We start from the raw sequence: 15,974 nt of genomic DNA on the forward strand, positions 1-15,974 counted from the left end.
GGCCAGAAGAGGCAAATCCGTGGAGGCAGAAAGTAGATTAATAGTTGCTTAGGGCTGGGGGTGGGGAATGGGGAGTGACTGCTAAGGGATATGGTGTTTCATTAAAGGCTGACGAAATGTTCTAAAATTAGATAGTGATGATGATTGTACAACTTTGTGACTATACTAAAACCCACTCAAGTGTACCCTTTAAATGGGTGAATTTTATGATATGTGAATTATATCCTAATAAAGCTACTAAAAAAGAATGTGTTCTATGGGTGCTTTTCATTTTAGCTGTGCTGAACTCACTTTGCTGAGTCTGAGATCTCATGCATGCTGTGCCTAGAATGTTCTTTCCAATTTTATCTACTGGCAAATCCCTATTTATTTTTCAAAACCCAGCTTGTGCATCCCCTCTTCTGTGAAGCATCTGTCCTCCCAGGAAAGCAAGCACTTCTCTGTATTCCCTCTTCTTGTTTTTAATTAATATATGATCGACATATAACATTATATTAGCTTCAGGTGTACGACATAATGATTCAGTATTTGTATATGTTATGAAATGATCACAAAGTCTAGTTAACATCCATCACCATCTATGGTTACATATTTTTTTTCTTATGCTGACAAATTTTAAGATCTACTCTCTTAATATCCTGCTAAGTGAAATAAGTCAGAGAAAGACCAATACCATATGATTCACTCATATGTGGAATTTAAGAAACAAAACAAATGAGCAAAGGGAAAGAGAAAGAGAGAGAGAGAGAAGAGGTAATCCAAGAAAAGGACTCTTAACTATAGAGAACAAATGGATGGTTACCAGAGGGGAGGGGGTAGGGGAATGAAAAAGGTGATGGGGATTAAGGAACACTCTTGTTGTGATGAGCACCGGCTGTTATATGGAAATGATGAATCACTATATTGTACACCCAAAACTAACATTACACTGCATGTTAACTAATTGTAATTTAAGTAAAAACTTAAAGAATAAAGAAGATAAACTCTCTTAGTAACTTTTTTTTTTAAAAGATTTTATTTATTTATTCGACAGAGATAGAGACAGCCAGCGAGAGAGGGAACACAAGCAGGGGGAGTGGGAGAGGAAGAAGCAGGCTCATAGCGGAGGAGCCTGATGTGGGGCTCGATCCCATAATGCCGGGATCACGCCCTGAGCTGAAGGCAGACGCTTAACCGCTGTGCCACCCAGGCGCCCCTCTCTTAGTAACTTTTTAAAAAAGATTTATTTGTTTATTTTAGAGTGGGAGAGAGAGTGCATGTGTGCACACATGAGTAGAGGGAGAGGGAGAGAGAGAATCTCAAGCAGACTCCCTGCTGAGCATGGAGCCAGAAACGCAGCTCGACTTGGGGCTCAATCCCATGACCCTGACTTCATGACCGGAGCCAAAATCAAGACAAAATCAACTGACTGAGCCACCTAGGCGCCCCTCTTAGTAACTTTCAAATATACAGTATGGTTTTATTAACTATAGTAACCATGCTGTATATTGCACCCCCAGGAGTTATTTATTTTATAACTGGAGTTTGTACCTTTTGACTGCCTTCCCCCATTTTGCCCACCTCCCTACGCTCTGCATCTGGCAACCACCAATCTGTTCTCTGTATGTATGAGATTGTTAGTTTTAGATTCCACATGTAAGTGAGATCATACAGTAGTTGTCTGACTTATTTTGCTTAGCATAATACCCTCATGGTGTTGCCTCTTGATTTAGTCCTTTGGGAACGGTTGTACATTTCTCACTGTGCGGCCACTTCGTTTTCTTTTTGCTTCTATTTCCCTTGTAGATTGTGTTTTTCTCTGAGGATGAGAAACATGGGCATCTTACCACAACGTATCTATCCTCAGTGCTTGTCATTGTGCCTGGCACATAGCAGACACTCAGTGCTTGCTAAATCCAATTGAATAATTTGAAAGCATATGGAACAAAGCTCAGAATAAACAGTAAAGAAAGGATCACATAGGTTGTGGTCATGAACAACATCTGCTAATTAGACTGCTAAGAATGTAGTATAACATGGCATTCGAGGCACCTATGGTTATAAAAGCTCTCAAATATATTCTTTTATTACCCTATCTATACGTCCAAAAGCCAGCTAGCTTTTAGCTTTCATTCCCTTTTCCTCCTCCTCTCCCCAGTCCCTCTCTCCCTTTTTATCCGTAAGTCAACATATTCATGTTTTTTTCCTATTAAAAATTCAACTTTCCACTTTGAGATAATTTCAGCTTACAAAAAAGATCACAAAAATCATTCAAAGACTTCTCATATGCCCTTCACCCAGCTTCCCAAATAGTAACATCTTACGAAGCCACAATACAATGGTCAAAACCAAGAAATTAATGTTTATATGATACTATTAACTAACCTACCAACCTTCTTGGTTTTTTTTTTAAAGAATTATTTATTTAGTTTTGAGAGAGAGCGCGCGTGCACATGTGGGAGCAGGGGTGGGGCCGAAAGGCAGAGGGAGAGGGAGAAGGAGAGAATGGAGCCAGACACACAGCTCCTGCTGAGCATGGAGCCAGACACACAGCTTGACATGGGGCTCAATCCCATGACCTTGTGGTCATGACCTGAGCTGAAATCAAGAGTGGGACACTTAACCGACTGAGCCACCCAGGCGCCCCTAACCTACCAACCTTACTCAAATTTTACCATTTGTCCCAATAATGTTACTTTTCTGGTCTAGGAACCAATATAGGATCAGAGTCATGCCTTCTTAATCTCTTCTACTCTGGGACAGTGTCTCAGTCTTTCATGACCATGATGCTTTTTGGGCAATGGTTTTGAAGAATGTCCCTTAATTTAATAAATGCATAGCAGATACTTTTTGGTAGGTACTGTGCTAGTCTCTGGAACATTTTAGCTTCAGTCTTTGCCCCAGGAAGCTGGTCTTTTAGGGAAGAGGAGTAGAGATGTACAAATTAACAGCCAATTACAATACAGTGTAAAAATTCAATAATGGAGGTAACCACTGAGTATGGACAGGATGTTAGAAGGGGCAACTGGCTATATGTTGGGGGACCTGGAAACACTTCTTGCCAACGATGACATCTAAACCCAGTGAACAAGGCAGAAGTTGGGGGCCCGAGAGAGAGAGGAGTGTTCCAGACAAAATTTAATCCATCAAGTATAGCAGAATACTGTAGTCATTTTAAGGAATAACCTAAATACTCTTTGTAAAAATCTTTATAATCAGGACCACATTTGAACATGTTGAAGAAATCTGCTTTGACCTTTTCTGTCTTGTCAGAATTCATTTAAAAACCCTTGACACACTGACATTCATCGTTGTACTTTGGTAATTTCAGAAGTTCTGATGATAAAATTAACTTTAAGAAGCACAATAAATGTGAAACTAAAGAAAAAGGAAAGATTTTTTTATTGAGGTGAATTAATACAAGTAAATTCCGAAGTACATGAGCCTCTGAAGAGAATGATTAAGGAGGGTATAAAGTGAAATTAATTTATCAGAGGGACGCTGGCCTTGGTCACTGCCAGGAAGCAATCACATAAATGTCATCATAAAGTTAGACAAAATCATGCAATTGTGTAACCTTTTTGTATCTTGTAATACCCAACAGGAATAGTCCCCATTTGAACACAAGTGTTATAATAGGTTCCATAAGAGATAGTTGGGCAGACTCATTTAAAGCTGGGCATCTGGGACACCTGGGTAGCTCAGTTGGTCATGATTCCAGGGTCCTGGGATGGAGTCTCACATCAGGCTCCTTGGTCAGCAGGGAGCCTGCCTCCCCCTCTGCCTGCCGCTCCGCCTGCTTGTTTTTTTTCTCTCTCTCTAACAAATAAAAAAAAAAAATCTTTAAAAAAAAATTAGCATCTGCAGGTTGACTTGCGAACCGGAGTCTATCATCGCTCAGGTTCAAGTGTTTTTGGTTCGGAACTTTTGGATAAGATTCTTGTTTGTGAATTAGAAACAAATTATTTAAGAATGGGGCAATAGGCAAACTCTATACTTAGAGTATATCTCCTTTCCTCTTCATCTTCTTCCTCCCTCACCTTCTTTTTAGTTCTCAACTTTACTATTAATTAAGAGAGTGCAAATTAAAGCCACATTGAGATATCTTTGCACTACCATTAGACTGGCAAACATTAAAATGCTAGACGATGCCACACGTTGAAAACTACATGGAGAAATGGAAACTTGTCCTTTGCTATGGTAGGGCTTAAACATTTTATATCCACTTTGGAGAACAATTGGGTACTAGTAAGTCTGAAAATTTGCATGTCTCCCAGAGGTGGAAAATTGTAAGACACTTGCCTTCTTAGCCTTCTGTAAAGATGGGATGCAGGTGTTTGAGCTAGTCTGCCAAAGAGATGCATCAACCCCACACTTTGAAGATGGTGTTAGAAAGTAGGGACCGAGTGGAAACTCTGAAATTAAGGTGGCAGCAGCGATGGTACCTATGTATGATTTTTGGAGGCAGCAATGACTATAGATCAAGAAACAGCATCAACATTTGGCATGGGTCATTTTGGAAATAAAAGGGGGCAGTACCTGTGCCTTCAAGCAGAGTACCATTGTCTTCATTAGGTCAATTCCACAGTGTGATATTAGTTTATTTTCACATTGGTTCTTAAGCCCTTCATGAAATTCTGAAAGCTATCTAACATCCTTTAAAAAATACTTTCCTTGTTTAAATACCCATAATGGCTTTCTGTTGCTTACAGCTAAGAATCTTGGAAAGCACTTTGGCAAAATCTGTTAAACAGAGGACATGCACACCTTACATCTCAGCAATTCCTCTACTGCACAGATCCTGAGGAGCAGCATTGTCCGTTAGAAATTTCTGTGATGTGGCTATGCCATCCAATACGCTAGCCACTGGCCACGTGTGGCTACTGACCACTTGAAACGTGGCTAGTATGGTTGAGAAGTTAAAATTTTAATTTTATTTGATTAATTTAAATTAATTTAAATGTAAGTACCCACATGTGGCTAGTGGCTGCATTGTCAAACAGCACAACCCTAGCAAAAGAAGATGCCCACGTACAGCCCTCCGACAGTGCTGGTGGGAACGCAAGCTGCTGCAGCCACTCTGGAAAACAGTGTGGAGGGTCTGCAAAAAGTTGAAAATAGAGCCACCCTACGACCCAGCAATTGCACTAGTGGGTATTTACCCCAAAGACACAAAGGTAGTGATCTGAAGGGGCACATGCACCCCAATGTTAAATATTGCACTAACTAAAAATCAGCCGAGGGACTCACAAAAGAAAAGGATGTACAGTATGACACCATACACTTAAAATGTGGGAGGGAGAGGAGTAACAAATGGGTTCCAACTTAAGTGACCATCAACTTAATATCGACTACTGTATGCAGATGTTATATACAAACCGAATGGTAACCACAAATCCAAAACCAGTAATAGATATGTAAAAAATAAAGAAAAAGAATCCAAATATATCACTAAAGAAAGCCAATTCCTTGTAAGAGAAAAGAGCAAGAGAAGAAAGGAACAGAGAAGAACTATAAAACAACCATAAAACAAGTAACAAAATGGTAATAAGTACATAATTATCAATAATTTCTTTGAACGTAAATGGACTAAACTCTCCAATCAAAAGAAAAAGGGTGCTAGAATAGATAAAAAAGCAAGACCCATTTGCATGCTGACTACAGAGATTCATTTTGGACTCAAAGACACATGCAGATTGAGGGACACTTGGGTGGATCAGTCAGTTAAGTGGCTGACTTCGGCTCAGGTCATGGTCTTAGGGTCCTAGGGTCAAGCCCCACATCAGTCTCCAGGCTCAGCGGGGAATCTGTTTCTCCCTTTTCCTCTGCCCCTTCCCCCGCTCATGCTCTCTCTTGTACACTGTCTCAAATAAATAAATAAAAATCTAAAAAAAAAAAAAGACACATACAGATTGAAAGTGAAGGGATAGAGAAGCATTTATTATGCAAATGGATGTGAAAGTGAAAAGAAAGCTTTAACAGCAATACTTATATTGGACAAAATAGACTTTATAACAAAGACTTTAATAAGATCAAAGAAGGACACTATATAGTCATAAAGGAGACAATCCAACAAGAAGATATAATGATTATAAATATTTGTGCACCCAACATGGGAGCACCCAAATACACAAAGCAGTTAATAATAAACATAAAGGAAGTAATCCATAGTAATACAATAATAGTAGGGGACTTTAACACCCAATTACCTCAATGAACAGATCATCCAAACAGAAAATCAACAAGGAAACAGTGGCTTTGAATGACACACGGGATCAAATGGACCTAGCAGATATACTCAGAATGTTCCATCCTAAAACAGAATACATACTCTTTCCAAGTGGAATATGCTCTAGAATAGATCACATATTAGGCCACAAAATAAGTCTCAACAAATTAAAAAAGATCTAAGTTATACCATGTATCTTTTCTGACCACAATGTAATGAAACCAGAAATCAAGCACAAGAAAAAATCTGAAAAAGGCACAAATACATGGAGCTTAAATAACATACTACTAAACAATGAATGGGTCAACCAACAAATCAAAGAGGAAATCAAAAAATACATGGAGACACATGAAAATGAAAACACAATGGCCCAAAATCTTTGGGATGTAGCAAGAATTGTTCTAAGAGGGAGGTTTATAGCAATACAGACCTACCTCAAGAAGCAAGTCAACTCTCAAATAAACAACTTAACCTACCTTGCACCCGAAGGAGCCAGAAAAAGAAGAAACAAAACCCCAAATCAGTAAAAGGAAGGAAATGATAAGATCAGAGTAGAAATAAAGGAAATAGAAACTAAAAAAATAGAAGAGATAAATAAAACCAAAGCCGGTTCTTCAAAAAAATCAACAAAATTGATAAACCTTTACCCAGACTCATAAAAAAGAGAGAGGACTCAAATAAACAAAACCAGAAATGAAAGGGAGAAATAATAACCAACACCACAGAAATACAAAGGATTGTAAAAGTATATTATGAAAAATTATATGTGAACAAATTGGACAACCTAGAAGAAATGGATAAATCTCCAGAAACATATTACCTCCTAAAACTGAATCAGAAAGAAATAGAAAATTTGAACAAACAGATTACCAGCAGTAAATTGAATCAGTAACCAAAAAAACTCCCAAGAAACAAGAGTATAGGACCAGATGGTTTCACAGATGAACTGTACCAAACATTTAAAGAAGAGTTAATACCTATTCTTTTTGAACTATTCTAAAAAATAGAAGAGGAAGGAAGGCTTCCAAATTCATTCTATGAGGCCAGTATTACCCTGGTATCAAAACCAGATGAAGACACTACAAAAAAAGAGAACTACAGGCCAATATCTCTGATGAACATATGTGAAAAAATCCTCAATAAAATATTAGCAAACTGAATCCAACAATACATTAAAAAATCATTAATTACAATCAAGTGAGATTTATTCCAGGGATACAAGGGTGGTTTAGTATTTGTAAATTAATCACATGATACATCACATCAACAAGGGAAAGTATAAAAACCATTAGATCATTTCAATAGATGAAGAAAAAGCATTTGGCAAAGTACAACATCCATTCATGATAAAAACCCTCAACGAGGTAGATTTAGAGGTAACACACTCAACATAATAAAGCCATATATGAAACACTCAGAGCAAATATCATACTCAACGATACTCACTCAGAGTTTTTCTCCTAAGATCAGAAACAAGATAAGGATGTCTACTCTCACCACTTTTATTCAACTTTATACTGGAAATCCTAGCCACAACATTCAAACCAAGAAGAAAGAATGCAAGCATTGAAATTGGTAAGGAAGAAGTAAAACTTTCACTATTTGCAGATGACATGATACTATATATAGAAAACCCTAAAGGCTCCACCAAAAAACAACTAGAACTGATGAATGAATTCAGTAAGGTTGCAGTATATAAAATCAATATACAGAAATCCATTGCATTTCTATACGCTAGTCATGAATCAGCAGGAAGAAAAATTGAGAAAACAATCCCATTTACAATTTCACCAAAATAATGAAATACCTAGGAATAAACTTAACCAAATTGATGAAAGACCTATGCTTTGAAAACTATAAAACCCTGATGTAAGCAATAGCAGATGACACAAACAAATGAAAAGATATTCCATGCTCATGGATTGGAAGAACAAATATTGTTAAAATGTCCATACTACCCAAAGCAATCTACAGATTCAATGCAGAATATATCAAAATACCAACAGCATTTTTCACAGAGCTAGAACAAACTATCCTAAAATGTGTATGGAACCCCGAAAGACCCTGAATAGCCAAAACAATCTTGAAGAACAAAACTGGAGGTATTACAATCCCTATAGCAAGATATACTACAAAACTGTACTAATCAAAACAATATGGTATTGGCACAGAAACAGACATATAGATCAATGGAAAGACTGGATAGCCCAGAAGTAAAACCAGATTAAATTGTCAATTAATCTCTGAGAAAGACAAGAATATAAATGGGAAAAAGTCTCTTCGAGAAATGGTGTTGGGAAAACTGGAGAGTTACCCGCAAAGGAATGAAACAACAATTTTCTTACACCGTACACAAGAATAAACTCAAAATGGATTATGAAACCATAAACGTCCTAGAAGAGAGCACAGGCAGTAATTTCTTTGACAGCGGCAGTAGCAACATCTTTCGAGATACGTCTCCTGAGGTAAGGGAAACACAAGCAAAATAAATTATTGGGACTACATAAAAATAAAAAGCTTCTGCACAGCAAAGAAAACAATCATACCGAATGGGAGAAGATATCTGCAAATGACACATCCAATACAGGGTTAGTATCCAAAATACATAAAGAACTTATATAACTCATCACCAAAATAATCCAATTAAAAAATGGTCAGAAGACATGACAGACATTTCTCCAAAGAAGACTTACAGATGGCCAACAGACACATGAAAAGATGTCCAACATCATTCATCATCAGGGAAATGCACATCAAAAGCACACTACCACCTCACACCTGTCAGAAAAGCTAAAATCAAAAACACAAGAAATAAGTGTTGACAAAGATATGGAGAAAAAGGAACCCTCATGCACTGTTAGTGGGAATGCAAACGGGTGTAGCCACTCTGGAAAACAGTATGGAGGTTCCTCAAAAACTATGAATAGAATCACTATATGACCCTGTAATTTTACAACTGGGTATTTACCCAAAGAATTAGAAAGCACGAATTCAAAAAGGTATACACACCCCTATATTTATCACAGCATTATTTACAATAGTCATATATACAGTGAAGTATTACTCAGCCGTAAAAAAGAATGAAATCCTGCCATTTGTAACAACACAGACGGACCTAAGAGAGTATAATGCTAAGCGAAAAAAGTCAGTCAGAGAAAGACAAATACTGCATGATTTTACTCATATGTGGAATTTAAGAAACAAACGAGGGGCGCCTGGGTGGCTCAGTCGTTAAGCGTCTGCCTTCAGCTCAGGGCGTGATCCCAGGGTTCTGGGATCGAGCCCCGCATCGGGCTCCCTGCTCTGCTGGGAGCCTGCTTCTTCCTCTCCCACTCCCCCACTTGTGTTTCCTCTCTCACTGGCTGTCTCTCTCTCTGTTGAATGAATAAATAAAATCTTAAAAAAAAAAAACAACAAACGAAAAAAGGAAAAAAGAGACAAACCAAGAAATAGACTCTTAACTATAGAGAACAAACAGATGGGTCCCAGCGGGGAGGTGGGGAGTTGACGGGTGAACAGGTGATGGGGATTAAGGAGTGCACTTATCATGATGAGCCCTGAGTAATGTATTGAGTTGTTGAGTCACTATATTGTACACCTGAAACAAATATAACACTATATGTTAACTATCTTGGAATTAAAATAAAAAAAAAACACATTGGGACTAATTATACTCCTATGAGAGTCTGGAAACTTTTTTTTTCCTTTTGGAGGGTGCAGGAGTGGGAGAAGAGGGTCACTTACACTTTGTAGAATACATTACACTTTTGGGTAGAATATGGGCAAGAGGACATTAGTGCTAACAGGGATGCTAGAGATTATGTAATACATGGCATTGATTCATAGATAAAGAAAAAAAGTCCAGCTAGATTATGGTCCTTGCTCCAGATTACAGAACTGGACAAATACTAACACTTATTTCTTTTCCTTGATTCATAGTTGGGATATGTTTTGCTCAGATGCTAGATTGCTACCACCGATAGAATGCACGGTGACTATTAACTGCTTCTCAGATCACCAAGAAGTTGTTGAACATTTGTCACTTTTTAGCTCTTCAAGATAGTCAGTTAACATACATTTTGATAGATGATTTGAGAATCCTTTTGCATTTGAAATGCTGTTTAAAATCAGCATTATTTGAAGATAACACCACATAGCATTTCTGAATCATCAGAAGAAACTAATTATTCAAGTAGAAATAACAGGGAATGCCATAATTCAAAGAACTAGAGCAGGGGTTGGCAAAGTGTTTCGGTAAAGGCCACATAGTAAATATTTTAGGCTTTGCAGTTCATACAGTCTCTGTTAAAACCACTCAACAATGCCATTGTAGTGTGAAAGCAGTCATAAACAATATGCAAAAGAGTGAGCGTGACTATGTTCCCATAAAACATTATTTACAAAAACAGGCAGTGTGCTGAATTTGGCCTTCAGGCTGGAGTTTGCAGACCGCTGCCCTGGAGTCCTAAATTTTATAGGCTTTAAGTGGAGTGTATATATAAAGTCACCCAGAACGCTTGCTCTAAAAATGCTGTTAATCTTTTGTTTGGTTAGTTTTATTTATTTTTTAAATAGCTCCTACATATTTTAATAAATCTAATGTAACTCTAAGTGACAGGCTCCTCCTAGAGATGTGTGTGTGGCCTGGCAAGAGTCATGTCCCATGACTGATATCAGTTACCTCGTCTAAAAAATGGCATATCATCCATCCTTATTTAGTTGCTTATTTCTGAGCCGGCCAGCTCAGGAATGTTAGTAGGATGCACAAAAAACACAAAGGGCATACTATTTATTTAGAGATGAATTTGTTTTATCTATATGGTTTTTTGTTTCGTTCCTTAAGGATGCCAAGTGCAGGGCACCCAGCTGGCTCAGTTGGAGGAATGTGCGACTCTTGGTCTTGGGGTTGTGAGCTCGAGCCTCAAGTTGGGTGTAGAGATTACTTAAACATAAAATCGTAAAAAAAAAAAAAAAAAAAAAAAAAAAAAGAATGCTAAGTTTCTATCCTAGCCTCTTGTGTGGCCTTCTGTGCGTTACCTCAGCTTCTTTATCTGAATCATAAGGAACCATGCTCACTCACATCTTACGGGTGTGGCAAGGGAAGCTCTCCAGATATGCCAGATGTCATTTATCTAGCACTTACATGCTATTGGAGCTGGACATGTCCACACACTTTAATTGTTGCATACTGATGACTGCCAGGCCTCACAGTCTTGTGGCTTTCCATCAAACAACCTGAGAAGGGAGATAAAAAGGAAAGAAAACTAACAAAAACAGAAAAGGAAAGACAATAAAATGTAAGGATAATGGCTGAGTGGGTAATGGCAGGCAACATCTTTAGCTACCATGAAAAGTATTAAGCCAATGTGTTTGTTGAATTCATTTTGTTGGTGGTCACTTTGTGTTCACTCCGAACATCCCGCAGTTAGCTAAGTAAACACACATGACTGATGAAAGAAGAAAGGGAACTATTTTTATAGGGACCATTAAACTTTAACTACCATCTGGAAGGGAATGATTAGAGAAGATCAAAATTAAGGCAGTCAACACAAATGCTGTGTGAATACCTCAGGGAATTAACATGGATAAAGACAGTGAACTTGTGGTTAAATAAAGAGACAGACATAAGAGGGAAGTGGTGAACACATCCTTTATAGCTTTAGACCTCATGGTCACATTCATTGCCAAGAGAGCTCAAAGAGGGGAGAAATAACAAGGAGACCATGAGAAAATCCGAAACACCTGGAAATAATCAGATGCTCTGCTCCAGTCATAAAAAAAGAAAGTTAAAGAACGACCCAGGACCACATCATTTGGGCTTCCTCCCTTCCCAGGAAGGAAATGTTTATAGGAGAGGTGTGTTGAAATTGGCAGATAGTTAATATTCAGATTAGCCTAGTACTTAACAGTAGGAAACGGGTTGTATGTACCGCTGGGAAAAAATGTAAGCAACTATATCCTTGTGAACACGAAAGACTCCATAATTTCTGGGAATCACTGTTTTCCCACTAATTAAACAGTCACCCAGCAGGTACTTTGAGAGAGAACAGGAAAAAGGGAGGTTCGGGCCTTCCTCTTTCAGGGCGTACTTCTGCCTTTCATCAGTACTTAACCCCACGGCTGTTCACCCCATTGAGAGCGCACATAAAAGCTTCAGAGAGAAAGCTACTTGTTTTGTTTTGTACTTTGTCTCTGTATTCAGATGGACTCAGAAGGCCAAACTTCTGAATATCTGAAAGAGGCATCAAGACGGGTGAGCTATGCCGGGTGAGTCCCTCAGCCTGTCCTCCATTCTGAAGAAGCTCCGTGTGGGGCAAGTCCAGAGCCCTGAACGAATGAACTTTCTTTCTTTCTTTCTTTCTTTCTTTCTTTCTTTCTTTCTTTCTTTCTTTCTTTCTTTCTTTCTTTCTTTCTTTTTCTTTCTTTCTTTCTTTCTTTCTTTCTTTCTTTCTTTCTTTCTTGCCTCTTTCTTTCTTTTCTTTCTTTCTTGCCTTTTTCTTTCCTTCTTTCACTTCCTTCCTTCCCTTTCTTTCTTGAAATACAGTTGACACATAACATTACACAAACTTAAGGTGTTCATCTGATACGTTTATACATTGTAGTATGATTGCTATTGAAGTGATAGTTACATAACCATTTCTTTTTAATGGTGGGAATAATTAGCAAGCCTGATGAGGATAATAGAACATTGTTGTCCACATTCGCTCTACTGTGTGGAGGGCCCAGAGCTTCGATTATTGGAGTGATCAACATAGTTTTGGAAGGAATGAGCTGTTGCAATGTAAATATCCTGAGGCAAGAGGGAGGAGGGATGTACATGGAAATTCACCATGCAGTTTTCCCCTCTCTGGTTTCTTCTTATTTAAGGTCTTGACTCTACCAGGTAGTGTGCAAAGTGAGTTTCCATCTTTTATCTCATTGATCGCCAATACAATTTTATGAGGTATGCATATAATCCCATTGTACAGAGGAGAAAACTGAGAACCAAGTCAGAGAGAGATTAAGTAACTGGTCCAAAGGTAAGGACATGTGGTTAGGAAATGTTGGTGTCAGCACTTAAACCCAGTTCTTGCTCTCTGCAGTTTTTGCTCTTATGCTCTTACCCACCATGAAAAAAATCTCCCTCTTGTGCCTCTGCTGGCACCCAAATCCTCAGTATTATGACCTCCACACTTTCCCTTTCTCGAAAGATGTTGGGCTCAACTTCCTGTTAGGGTCAGAGGCTTAAAAATAATGGAGACAGCCTAGTAAAGTATTGGGGCAAAGCAGCTATAATCCCCCTGCAGCAGGAGCCAGAGGCTCCCCTGCACAGCGAGGGAGGCCGAGCCAGGGAGGACTGGGCAAATCATCGCCACACGGGCTGGTATATTTGGCCCCTTCCAGGGCTTTTGCAAAAGAGAATCAATGAGAAATAAAATGCCTGAATTTTTTTTTTCAAGCTTTGAGTAGTGTTTGGTATAGTCTGGCGGCGCTTTATAAGAACATTTCCTTTGTTCCTTATTTTTAGAATAAAATATTTTAGAGTAAAATTCCATTTTAATTAAAATTCAAATAATGGCACAACTCATGCACCTATACCCTACGTGCAAGAAAATGCAGTGTTACAAGTCTGAAAATTCAAAGGTGTGCCAGAAACCTCATCATTAACTCACTTCCTTCTGCCTTTGTACTTCTGGAATCTCTAAACATCTGGTGATTTTACCATCAGGAAACAGTGCAGTGTCCATCTGTTAAATCAGGCTTTCGCTTCATTCACCTGGGAGGATCAACCAGATGTGGGCGTCGTTTACATTATTAATGATTTCAGTCTTCCCTTTGTACATGCCCTGTGAGGGCACGGTGTGAGGTAGTCTATAAATCACTAACAAGTGAAAAAGTCATATTTTAATTTACTTTAGGCATCAGGAAGAAGAACACTTTTTTTTTTTTTAAGTCCGAGCATAAATCAGTAGCATCTATGTAAATTTCTGCCACCAGAAGACTTTTAACTCCTTTTCTTCGACAGAAAGAAGACCTTCGACAGAAATAGGACCTCAACATTCACACGTGCAAATGTTTGCGGTGTGTGGATGCTCAGTGACTCACGCCAAGACGCTCCCTGGATCTCTCACTTGGCGGCAGCCTGTATGATCTTTGCCACTTGTTTATAAATAGCTTCGTACGAGATTTCAGTCCGCACTCTTCCTATCCCGTCCCAGCGTTAGCCATGCCCGCATGTTACAATGCCCCTGTGACAACGCACTGACTTCCATGGGCGTCAGTGGCCTGAGACAGTGTGGCATCATGACGACAAGTGCAGGCTCTGTCCATTGTGACACTGGGGACTCGGCAAGTTACTCAGCCTCTCCAAGCCTCGTTTCCTCCTCTGTAAAGTGGGGATGATGACGATAGTAGTATCTACTTTGCAGAGTTGTGTTCAGAATTAAATATGACCAGCTATATAACTGCCTGACACATAGTAAGAACTCAGCAAAGTTAGCAATTACCAAATGGTAAGGCACTGGGAGCAACCTGCTTGTAAAAAACCTTTCTCAGCAAAATCGAGCAGAAGGTACAGTTTTCCCATATACTCCCTGTTCCTGCACATTCACAGCCTCCCTCCTTATCACCCTCCCCCCGGAAGCATGTTTGTTACAACTGATGAACCGACACTGACCTATACACAATGACCCAAAGTCCACAGTTAACCATAGGGCTCACTCTGGGTGCTGTACGCTCTGTGGGCTTGGACAAGGTATGACATGTATCCATCACTACGGTATCACACAGAGCAGTTTCACTGCCTTAAAAAAACCTCTGTGCTCTGCCTATTCATCCCCCCTTCTCCCTAGTCCTGGCAATCACTGATCTTTTTACTCTCTCCATCGTTTTGCCTTTTCCAGAACGTCATATAGTTGGAATCATACAATATGTAGCTTTTTCAGATTGGCTTCTTTCACCTAGCAATATACACTTAAGTCTTCTCCATGTCTTTTCCTGGCTTGACAGCTCATTTCTTGTTAGCGCTGAATAATATTCCGTTGTCTGCATGTACCACACTTTATTTGTCCAATTCACCTACAGAAGGATATTTTGGTTGCTTCCAGCTTTTGGCACTTGTGAATAAAGCTGCTATAAACATCTGTGTGCGTGTATCTGTGTGGCCCTACTGAGGAGTGCAATTGCTGGCTCGTATGGTAAAAGTTGGTTTCGTTTTGTACGAATCTGCCAAACTATCTTCCAAAGTGGATGTACCATTTTGCATTCCTACCGGCAAAAAATGAGAGCTCTGCTCAATTTTGCTGTGAACATAAAACTGCTCCAAAAATTAAGTCTACTAAAGACGTAAAGGAAGCCTTTCTCTTGACAAAATGTTTTCAGTTAACCGTTTTCTTTCTTTAAAAAAAAAAGATTTTATTTATTTGACAGAGAGAAAGAGCGCACACACAAGCAGGGGGAGGGGGCAAGGGAGAAGCAGACTCCCCGCTGAGCACCGAGCCAGACTCGGGGGCTTGATCCCAGGACCCTGGGGTCATGACCTGAGTCGAAGGCAGATGCTTAACCAACTGACACACCTCACTGGCCTTCAGCATTTTCTCGTTTCCCTTTCCCTCCTCTTTCTCTGACTGTGACCCATCCCAGTCTTGCCCTCATCCTGCTCTTGCCTCTACCTGGGACACACCTGGCACGCTTGCCATCACTTGCCAGCTTCCCCAGGGCTAGGTTAAGAGTTTTTAAGAGTTAATGTAGGAACCTCCCTCTACTTCCCGCTTTCCAGAACCCCTGT

General features: G+C 39.3%; 1 long non-coding RNA gene across 2 annotated transcripts in view; it reads right to left on the reverse strand.

The window, feature by feature from the left end:
- The window catches only part of LOC148110765 (uncharacterized), a 61,716-nt gene that overhangs the window by 12,220 nt on the left and 33,522 nt on the right, over window positions 1–15,974 (reverse strand). Inside the window, exon 2 of one of the 2 annotated variants that reach the window (XR_015725842.1) lies at window positions 11,352–11,443. The exons of the other annotated variant lie outside the window; for it this stretch is intronic. This is a non-coding gene — a long non-coding RNA (uncharacterized LOC148110765). The remainder of the gene's footprint in view (window positions 1–11,351; window positions 11,444–15,974) is intronic. 2 annotated transcript variants of the gene reach the window in all.

The sequence above is a fragment of the Ursus americanus genome, chromosome 1, assembly GCF_024610735.1.
Source record: "Ursus americanus isolate L20-20 chromosome 1, mUrsAme1.1.p, whole genome shotgun sequence".
In the NCBI taxonomy this organism is placed as follows: domain Eukaryota; kingdom Metazoa; phylum Chordata; class Mammalia; order Carnivora; family Ursidae; genus Ursus; species Ursus americanus.